The sequence below is a fragment of the Vitis vinifera genome, chromosome 4 (assembly GCF_030704535.1).
Source record: "Vitis vinifera cultivar Pinot Noir 40024 chromosome 4, ASM3070453v1".
NCBI classification, from domain to species: Eukaryota; Viridiplantae; Streptophyta; class Magnoliopsida; order Vitales; family Vitaceae; genus Vitis; species Vitis vinifera.
Genome location: NC_081808.1, coordinates 13344978 through 13356974, shown reverse-complemented (window position 1 = coordinate 13356974; position 11997 = coordinate 13344978).

The window sequence follows — 11997 nt, the reverse complement described above, 5'->3', positions numbered from 1 at the left end:
AGGTAGTTTGATAGCCCAATGAACAAGAATGTTCTTAAAAAATAGAGGAATGGGCATACCCTAATAACACTCAAGGAAAGAGGATGCCCTAAATAAACTCAATGAAAAGGAATACCCAAAACAAACTCAAGGAAGAGGATGCCCGAAAACAACTCAAGGAAGGAGGATGTCCTCAACATACTAAAGGAATAGGGTGTACCCTAAAACAAATTCATAGGATGTTGTTCTAATGATGAGAAACAAAAGGAACATACGAAAAATCTTTAATAATTCACAATGGAGGGAAACCAAACGTACGAACAATGAACATAGGCAAAACCTACGACTCCATCAATTGTTTGGAACCAAAAGGGACTAAGATCAAACGTTTATAGAAACTAGCATGACATCACAATGATGAGAAACATAACTAACAAACAACCAACTAAGCTTAGATAGAACCTAGTATGGTATGCACATGATCGGACACAAAATTAACTCAAATTGGATTTAGATAGAACCTAGGATAGCATCTCAATGATGTGAAACTAAACAAACTAAGAATGAAAATGAATAGAACAATGAATGGCATTCCAATGATGAGCAATCTCGGGAAAAAATATCTATGTTTAAATAGAACTAAGGATGACATTCTGATTATAGGGTGAAGGACGAGGGATACCCTAAAAAAACTTAAGGAAGTGGGATGCCCTAAATGATCCCCTTAATAAAATTAATGAGGGGAATTCTCTAAACAAAGTCAAGGAAAGGGGATGCACTATGCAAATTCAAGCAAGCGGGATGCCCTTAAGAAACCAATGGAAGAACATCATCTTAAATGAACCTTAGGAAGGCGGATTTAGTAATAAAAGGGCATGCCACAAACAAACTCTACTAAGGCGATTGCCAATCCCAACAAAAGTGGTCGTGCTAAAAAAACCTCAAAAAATGGAGTTGCGCTAAACAAACTACTAGATGGGTATGCCCTAGCCAGACTAAAGGAATTGGGAGTCTGCTTAGTAATCCCTAGGAAAGGGTATGCCCTCAAGGAATTGAAGGAAGTTGGTTGGCCTAAAAAAACTCTAGGAAAGGAAATGAATTAAAAATCTCCATGAAGATGGATGACCTAAGAAACTAAAGGAAAGATGATGGACTTTATCACGAAAGTTTGATAGCCCAATGAACAGCAATTTTCTTTAAAAAATAGAGGAATAGGAATACCCTAATAACACTCGAGGAAAGAGGATGTCCTAAATAAACTCAATGAAGGGGAATACCCTAATTAAACTCAAGGAAGGGGATGCCCGAAAGAACCTCAAGGAAGGAGGATATCCTCAACATACTAAAGGAATGGGGTGTACCCTTAAACAAATTCATATGAAGGTGTTCTAGTGATGAGAAACAAAAGGAACATACGAATAAGCTTCGATAATTCACAATGGAAGGAAACCAAACAAACTAACAATGAACATAGGCCAAACCTAGGACTCCATTGAAAACTTTGGAACCTAAAGGGACTAAGAACAAACCTTTATAGAAACTAGGATGACATCACAACGATGAGAAACATAATAAAGTAAATCAAGGTAGTTTGATAGCGCAATGGACAGGAATGTTGTAAAAAATTTGAGGAATGGGAATACCCTAATAACACTCCAGGAAAAAGGGTGCCCTAAATAAACTCAATGAAGGGGAATACCCTAAACAAACTCAAGGAAGGGGATGCCCGAAAGCAACTCAAGGAAGGAGGATATCATCAACATACTAAAGGAATAGGGTGTACCCTTAAGCAAATTCATAGGATGGTGTTCTAATGATGAGAAAGGAAAGGAACATACGAATAAGCTTTGATAATTCACAATGAAGGGAAACCAAACAAACGATCAATGAACATAGGCCGACCCTAAGACTCCATTGAAAACTTTGGAACCTAAAGGGACTAAGAACAAACCTTTATAGAAACTAGGATGACATCACAACGATGAGAAACATAATAAACAACCAACTAAGCTTAGGTAAATCCTAGGATGGTATGCAGACGATTGGACACAAAATTAACTCAAATTGGATATAGATAGAACCTAGGATGGCATCTCAAGGATGTGAAACTAAACAAATTAAGAATGAAAATGAATAGAACTTTGAATGGCATTCCAATGATGAGCAATCTAGGGAACAAATGATTCTGTTTAGATAGAGCTTAGGATGACATTCTGATTATGGGGTGAAGGACGAGGGATACCCTAAACGATCCCCTTAATAAATTTAAAGACGGGAATTCTCTAAACAAAGTCAAGGAAGGGGGATGCACTAAGCAAATTCAAGCAAGCGAGATACCCTTAAAAAACCAATGGAAAAACATCATCGTAAATGAACTTTAAGAAGGCGGATTTACTAATAAGACTCAAAGAAAGGGCATGCCACAAACAAACTCTACCAATAGGGCAGCCCAATCCCAACAAAAGCGGTCGTGTTAAAAAAACCTCAAAAAATGGAGTTGCGCTAAACAAACTATTAAATGGGTATGCCCTACTAGACTAAAGGAATTGGCAGTCTGCTTAGTAATCCCTTGGAAGGGTATGCCCTCAAAGAATTGAAGGAAGTTGGTTGGCCTAAACAAACTCTAGGAAAGGGAATGAATTAAAAATCTCCACGAAGAATGATGACCTAAGAAACTCAAGGAAAGATGAGGGACTAAAAGTAAATCAGGGTAGTTTGATAGCGCAATGGACAGGAATGTTGTAAAAAATTTGAGGAATGGGAATACCCTAATAACACTCCAGGAAAAATGATGCCCTAAATAAACTCAATGAAGGGGAATACCCTAAACAAACTCAAGGAAGGGGATGCCCGAAAGCAACTCAAGGAAGGAGGATATCATCAACATACTAAAGGAATAGGGTGTACCCTTAAGCAAATTCATAGGATGGTGTTCTAATGATGAGAAAGGAAAGGAACATACGAATAAGCTTTGATAATTCACAATGAAGGGAAACCAAACAAACGATCAATGAACATCGGCCGACCCTAAGACTCCATTGAAAACTTTGGAACCTAAAGGGACTAAGAACAAACCTTTATAGAAACTAGGATGACATTACAACGATGAGAAACATAATAAACAACCAACTAAGCTTAGGTAAATCCTAGGATGGTATGCAGACGACTGGACACAAAATTAACTCAAATTGGATATAGATAGAACCTAGGATGGCATCTCAATGATGTGAAACTAAACAAATTAAGAATGAAAATGAATAGAACTTTGAATGGCATTCCAATGATGAGCAATCTAGGGAACAAATGATTCTGTTTAGATAGAGCTTAGGATGACATCCTGATTATGGGGTGAAGGATGAGGGATACCCTAAACGATCCCCTTAATAAATTTAAAGACGGGAATTCTCTAAACAAAGTCAAGGAAGGGGGATGCACTAAGCAAATTCAAGCAAGCGAGATACCCTTAAAAAACCAATGGAAAAACATCATCGTAAATGAACCTTAAGAAGGCGGATTTACTAATAAGACTCAAAGAAAGGGCATGCCACAAACAAACTCTACCAATAGGGCAGCCCAATCCCAACAAAAGCGGCCGTGCTAAAAAAACCTCAAAAAATGGAGTTGCTCTAAACAAACTACTAAATGGGTATACCCTACTAGACTAAAGGAATTGGCAGTCTGCTTAGTAATCCCTTGGAAGGGTATGCCCTCAAAGAATTGAAGGAAGTTGGTTGGCCTAAACAAACTCTAGGAAAGGGAATGAATTAAAAATCTCCACGAAGAACGATGACCTAAGAAACTCAAGGAAAGATAACATAATAAACTAAATCAGGGTAGTTTGATAGCGCAATGGACAGGAATGTTGTAAAAAATTTGAGGAATGGGAATACCCTAATAACACTCCAGGAAAAATGATGCCCTAAATAAACTCAATGAAGTGGAATACCCAAAACAAACTCAAGGAAGGGGATGCCCGAAAGCAACTCAAGGAAGGAGGATATCATCAACATACTAAAGGAATAGGGTGTACCCTTAAGCAAATTCATAGGATGGTGTTCTAATGATGAGAAACGAAAGACACATATGAATAAGCTTTGATAATTCACAATGAAGGGAAACCAAACAAACGATCAATGAACATAGGCCGACCCTAGGCCGACCCTAGGACTCCAATGAAAACTTTGGAACCTAAAGGGACTAAGAACAAACCTTTATAGAAACTAGGATGACATCACAATGATGAGAAACATAAGAAACAACCAACTAAGCTTAGGTAGAACCAAACATAGAACACTGAACATAGGCGTATTCACAAATAAGACTGATAGAAAGGGCATGCCACAAACAAACTCTACCTACTAGACTAAAGGAAGTGGGAGTCTGCTAAGTAATCCATAGGAAAGGAACATACGAATAAGCTTAGATAGTTCACAATGATGGGAAAAAAAAAGGAACGAAAATTGAATATAGGCGGAACCTAGGATTGCATCCAAATGCTTGGATCCTAAAGGAACTAAGAGCAAACCTAGGTAGAAACTACGGTGACATCACAATGATGAGAAACATAACAAACAACCAACTAAGCTTAGGTGGAACCTAAGATGGTATGCAGATAATCCGAATCAAAATTAACGCAAATTGGATATAGATAGAACCTAGGATAAAGTCCTAGTGATAAAAAAAAATAAGAGGAACAAACGAATAAACGTAGATTAAAACTAGGATAGTAACCCAATGACGGGTAACTAAAGGAATGAAGAATGAACAGATATAGAACCAAGAGTTATTGTCTAGTGATGAGCAATCAAAAGAACCAACGAATTAGCTAATATAGAACCCAGGATGGCATCTCAATGATGTGAAACTAAACAAACTAAGAATGAAAATGAATAGAACTATGAATGGCATTCCAATGACGAGCAATCTCGGAAACAAATGATTATGTTTAGATAGAACTTAGGACGACATCTTTATTATGGGGTGAAGGACGAGGCATACCCTAAAAAAACTTACGCAAATGGGATGCCCTAAATGATCCCCTTAATAAACTTAATGAGGGGAATTCTCTAAACAAAGTCAAGGAAGGGGGATGCACTAAGCAAATTCAAGCAAGCGGGATGCCCTTAAAAAACCAATGGAAGGACAACATCGTAAATGTACTTTAGGAAGGTGTATTAAAAAATAAGACTCATAGAAAGAGCATGCCACAAACAAACTCTACCGATGGGGAGGCCCAATCCCAACACAAGCGGTTGTGCTAAAAAAACCTCAAAAAATGGAGTTGCGCTAAACTAACTACTAGATGGCTCTGCTCTACTAGACTAAAGGAAGTGGGAGTCTGCTAAGTAATCCATACTAAAGGAACATACGAATAAGCTTAGATAGTTCACAATGATGGGAAAAAAAGGAACGAAAATTGAATATAGACCGAACCTAGGACTGCATCCAAATGCTTGGATCCCAAAGGAACTAAGAGCAAACCTAGGTAGAAACTATGGTGACATCACAATGATGAGAAACATAACAAACAACCAACTATGCATAGGTGGAACCTAAGATGGTATGCAGACAATCGGACACAAAATTAACTCAAATTGGATATAGATAGAACCTAGGATAAAGTCCTAGTGATAAAAAATAAGAGGAACAAACGAATATACCTAGATTAAAACTAGGATAGTAACCCAATGACGGGTAACTAAAGGAATGAAGAATGAACATATATAGAACCTAGAATTATGGTCCAATGATGAGCAATCAAATGAACCAACGAATTAGCTTAGATAGAACCCAGGATGGAATCGCAATGATGTTAAACTAAACAAACTAAGAATGAAAATGAATAAAACTATGAATGGCATTCCAATGATGAGCAATCTCGGGAACAAATGATTATGTTTAGATAGAACTTAGGATGACATCCTGATTATGGGGTGAAGGACGAGGGATACCCTAAAAAAACTTAGGGAAGTGGAATGCCCTAAACGATCCCCTTAATAAACTTAATGAGGGGAATTCTCTAAACAAAGTCAAGGAAGGGGGATGCACTAAGCAAATTCAAGCAAACGGGATGCCCTTAAAAAACCAATGGAAGGACAACATCGTAAATGAACTTTAAGAAGGCGTATTCACAAATAAGACTCATAGAAAGGGAATGCCACAAACAAACTCTACCAAAGGAATGAAGAATGAACAGATATAGAACCAAGAATTATGGTCTAATGATGAGCAATCAAAAGAACCGACGAATTAACTTAGATAGAACCCAGGATGGCATCTCAATGATGTGAAACTAAACAAACTAAGAATGAAAATGAATAGAACTGTGAATGGCATTCCATTTATGAGGAATCTTGGGAACAAACGATTATGTTTACATAGAACCTAGGATGGCATCAAGAATAGGGTGTGAAGGACGAGGGATACCCTAAACAAACCTAAGGAAGTGGGATGCCCTAAATAAATTTAATGAAGGGAATTCTCTGAACAAAGTCAAGGAAGGGGGATGCTCTAAGCAAATTCAAGTAAGTCGGATGCCCTTAAAAAGCCAATGGAAGAAGAATGTTGTAAATGAACATTAAGAAGGGGTAGTCACTAATAAGACTCATAGAAAGGGCATGCCACAAAAAAACTCTACCATGGGGCCATGCCACAAAGAAAGTCTACCAAGGGGGATGCCCAATCCCAACAAACGTGGCTGTGATAAGCAAACTACTGGATGGAGATGCCCTACTACACTAAGGAAGTGGGAGTCTTCTTAGTAAGCCCTTGGAAAGGGTATCCCTAAAAGAATTGAAGGAAGGTTGTTGGTCTAAAAAAAACTCTTAGGAAAGGGAATGAGTTAAAAATCTCCATGAAGATGGATGACCTAAGAAATTGAAGGAAGGGTGATGGACTAAAGTAAATCAAGGTAGTTTGATAGCCCAATGAAATGTCCTAAAAACATAGAGGAATGGACAAACCCTTATAACTCTAGAGGAAAGAGGATGCGTTAAATAAACTCAATGAAGGGGATGCCCGAAAACAACTCAAGGAATAGTGCATACGCTTAAACAAACTCATAGGATGGAATGCTCATTATGAGAAACAAAAGGAAAATACGAATAACCATAGATAACTCAAAATGATGGGAAACCAAAGAAATGAACAATGAACATATGCTGAACCTAAGATTGGATCAAAATGTTTGGAACCCAAAGGCACTAAGAACAAACCTAGATAGAAACTAGGATGACATCATAATGATGAGAAACATAAACAACAATCAACTAAGCTTAGGTAGAACAGGATGGTATGCAGACGATCGAACACAAAATTAACTCAAATTGGATATAGATAGAACCTATGATGACGTCCTAGTGATGAGAAATAAGAGGGAACAAACAAATAAACTCGATTAAAACCAGTATAGTAACCCAATGACGGGTAACTAAAGGAACTAAGAATAAACAGAGATAGAGCCAAGAATTATGGTCCAATGATGAGCAATCAAAAGAACAAACGAATTAGCTTAGAGAGAACATAGGATGGCATCTCAATGATGTAAAACTAAACAAACTAAGAATGAAAATGAATAGAACTATGAATGGCGTTCCAATGATGAGAAATCTCGGGAACAAATGATTATGGGGTGAAGGACGATGGATACCCTAAACAAACTTAAGGAAGTGGGATGCCCTAAACGATTCCCTTAATAAACTTAATGAAGGCAATTCTCTAAACAAAGTCAAGGAAGAGGGATTCTCTAAGAAAATTCGAGTAAGCAGGATGCCCATGAAAAAAGCCAATGGAAGAAGAACGTCGAAAATGAACATTAAAAAGGGGGATTCACTAATAAGACTCATAGAAAGGGCATGCCACAAACAAACTCTAGCAAGGTGGATGCCCAATCCAAACAAAAGTGGTTGTGCTAAAAAACCTCAAGAAATGGAGTAGTGCTAAAAAAAAACTAATTGATGGGAATGCCCTACTACACTACAGGAAGAGGGAATTTGCTAAGTAATCCCTAGGAAAGAGTATGCCCTTAAAGAATTAAAGGAAGTTGGTTGGTCTAAACAAACTCTAGGAAAGGGAATCAATTAAAAATCTCCATGAAGATGGATGACCTAAGAAATTGAGGGAAGGGAATGTCCTAAAAAAAAATAGAGGAATGGGAATAACCTAATAACACTCAAGGAAAGAGGATTCTCTAAATAAACTCAATGAAGGAGAATACCTTAAACAAACTTAAGGAAGAGGATGCCCGAAAACAACTCAAGCAAGGAGGATGGCGTACCTTTAAACAAACTCATAGGATGGCATCCTAATTATGAGAAACCAAAGGAACATACGAATAGGCTTAGATAGTTCATAATGATGGGAAACCAAAGGAACAAACAATGAACATAGGTCGAACCTAGGATTGCATCCAAATGTGTCGAACCCAAAGGAAGTAAGAACAAACCTAGATAGAAAGTAGGATAACATCACAATGACAAGAAACATAACAAACAAAATTAAAACTAGGATATAGATTGAAACTGAGCTTTGGTAGAACCTAGGACGGTATGCAGACGATCGGACACAAAATTAATTCAAATTGGATATAGATTGAACCTAGGATGACGTCCTAGTGATGAGAATTAAGAGGGAACAAACGAATAAACTTAGATTAAAACTAGGATAGTAACCCAAAGACGAGTAACTAAAGGAACTAACAATGAACAGAGATAAAACCAAGAATTATGGTCCAATGATGAGCAATCAAAAGAACAGACGAATTAGCTTAGATAAAACCTAGGATGGCTTTTCAACGATGTGAAATTAAACAAACTAAGAATGAAAATGAATAGAACTATGAATGGCATTCCAATGATGAGGAATCTCGAGAACAAATGATTATGTTTAGATAGAACATAGGATGACATCCTGATTATGGGGTGAAGGACGAAGGATACCCTAAACCAACTTAAGGAAGTGGGATGCCCTAAAGGATGCCCTTAATAAACTTAATGAAGGGAATTCTCTAAACAAAGTCGAGGAAGGGGGATGCTCTGAGCAAATTCGAGTAAGTGGGATGCCCTTAAAAATCCAATGGAAGAAGAACGTTGTAAATGAACATTAAGAAGGGGGATTCACTAATAAGACTCATAGAAAGGGCATGCCACAAACAAACGCTACCAAGGGGGATGCCCAATCCCATCAAAATCAGTTGTGCTAAAAAACCTCAAGAAATGGAGTTGCGCTAAACAAACTACTACATGGGGATGCCCTACTACACTAAAGGAAGTGGGAGTCTGCTAAGTAATCCCTAGGAAAGGGTATGCCCTAACAAAATTGAAGGAAGTTGGTTGGTCTAAACAAACTCTAGGAAAGGGAATGAATTGAAAATCTCCATGAAGATGGATGACCTAAGAAACTGAAGGAAGGGTGATGGACTAAAGTAAATCAAGGTAGTTTGATAGCCCAATGAATAGGAATGTCCTAAAAAAAATAGAGGAATGGGAATACCCTAATAGCACTTGAGGAAAGAGGATGCCCTCAATAAACTCAATGAAGGGGAATACCCTAAACAAACTTAAGGAAGGGGATGCCCAAAAACAATTCAAGGAAGGAGGATGTCCTGAACATACTCAAGGAATAGGGCATACCCTTAAACAAACTCAAGAAAGGGGGATGTGCTAAACATACTCAAGGATGTGGGCATAACCTAAACAAATGCAAGGAATTGCTACAAAGAAACTATGGGATGGGTAGGAGGAGATGCCTTAATAACATTGAAGAAAATGGGATGATCTAAACATAGATTAGGATGGTGGATGCCATAAATTAACTGAATGAAGGGGGACGCCTTAAACAAAATAATGGCAAAAGATGCCTTAATAAGACTCGATGAAATCACATTCCCTAAATGAACTCAAAGAAGGTCCATGCATTAAAGAAACAAAAAAGATGAGGTTGCCCTATATAAACTCAACGATGGAGGATGCCCTAAAACAACTCAAAAAAAGGCATTGCCATTAGGAACTTCATGGAAGGGGAATGCGCTAAGAAGACTCAAGGATGGGGGTTCCCTTAAACATAATCAAATGAGGGGATGCCATAAGTAACTCTAAGAATTAGGTTGCCCTAAACAAACTCTAGGCAGGGGGATGCACTAAAAAAATTCTCAAGGAAGAGGGCACAAACACTAAACAAACTCGAGGAATAGATATTCTATAAAGAAACTAAGGGATAGTGGGACGTCTTAATAAGACTCAAGGAAGGGGGATGCCTTAAACAAAGATATGGAGGGAGAATGTTGCAAACAAACTCAAAGAAGTGATGTGCTAACAAGACTCAATGAAGGGGGATGCGCTAATGAAACTCAAAGAAGGGGGATTCTCTTAACAAAATTTGGGAAGGGGATGTCATTAACAAACTCAAGGAAGGGGGATGCTCTAAACAAACTCTTGGAAAGGGAATGAATTACAAAATTTCCATGAAAAAGAATGACCTAAGAAACTAAAGCAAGGGTGACGCCCTAATGTAACTCAAGGGAGTGGGATGGCCTAAGGAAACTCAAGGAACATGGATGCATAAAACAAACTAAAGGAAGGGGGATGCCCTATTAAAACTCGAGGAAAGTGGACGCCGTAAACAAACTCTAAGAAGGGAAATGCCCTAGACAAACTCAACAAAGGGAGATGTGCCAAAAAAAAATTCTCAAAAAAGGGGAGGGGCTTAACAAACTCCAAGAGGCAGATGCACTATGAATCTTAAGGAAGTGGGAGTGCACTAAATCAACTCTTGGAAGGGGGGTGCCACAAACTCAAGCAAGGGGGATCCTTTACACAGACTCCAAAAAGGAGAATGAATTAAGCAATCTTCATGAAAAGAGACTAAGAAACTTAAGGAAGGTGAAGCCCTAAAGTAACTCAAGGGAAATGGGTGCCCTAAGAAACTCAAGGAACGGGGATGCCCTAAACAAACTAATGGAAGGGGGATTCCTTAATAACAGTTTAGGAAGGGAGATGCCCTAGTAACACTCAATGAAGGGGGGTTCCCTAAACATACTCAAGGATGGGGAATGCCTTAAACAAACTTAAGGAAAGGGGATGCTCTACACAAAGTCCAGGAAAGGGAATGAACTAAACAGTCTCCATGAAGAGGATTGACCTAAGAAACTCAAGAAAGGGAGATGCCCTAATGTAACTCAAGAAATAGGGATGCCCTAAACAAACTAAAGGAAGGGGAATGCCCTAAACAAATTCATGGAATGACAATACTTTTAAACAAACTAAAGGAAAGGGGATGTCCAAGAGAAAATCAAGGGAGGGGATTCCCCACAAGAACTAAAGGAAAGGATGCCTTAATGAAACTCTATGCCATAAACAAATTCAAGGACACGGGATGTCCTTAAAAAACTCTAAGAAGGTGGATGCCCTATAAAACTTAAGGAAGTGGGAGTGCACTGAATAAACACTTAGTAGGGATGGCTTTAAACAAATTCAACTAAGGCGAATGCTCTACACAAACTCTAGGAAGGGGAATGAACTAAACAATCTCCATGAAGAGGAATGACCTAAGAATGTGAAGGAAGGGTGATGCACTAAGGAAACTAAAGGAACCCCATGGCCCAGGCAAACTAAAGGAAGGGGGGTGTCATGATAACACTCGGGGAAAATGGATGCTAAAAAAAAACTAAAAGAAAAGGGGATGTCCTAAACAAAGTCAAGGAAGGGAGATTCCCTAATAATAATCAAGGAAATGGGATGACCTAAACAAACTAAGGGTAGGGGATGCCTTAAAGAAACTCTAGGAAAGGTGATGTCATAAACAAAATTAGGAAATAAGGATGAATTGAAAAAAAAAACTCCATGAAGAGGGATGATGTAACATCTAGTACTAATGAATTAAATAGACGATAATGATTATCTTAGTACTTAACTTTAAACATCTTAATTAAATATTAAAATTAATTTAGTGTTAATCCTATTTAATTATGAATTAAAGTTTGATTAAGGTTAATTGAGATTAGTTAATGACCTAAGCATGCTT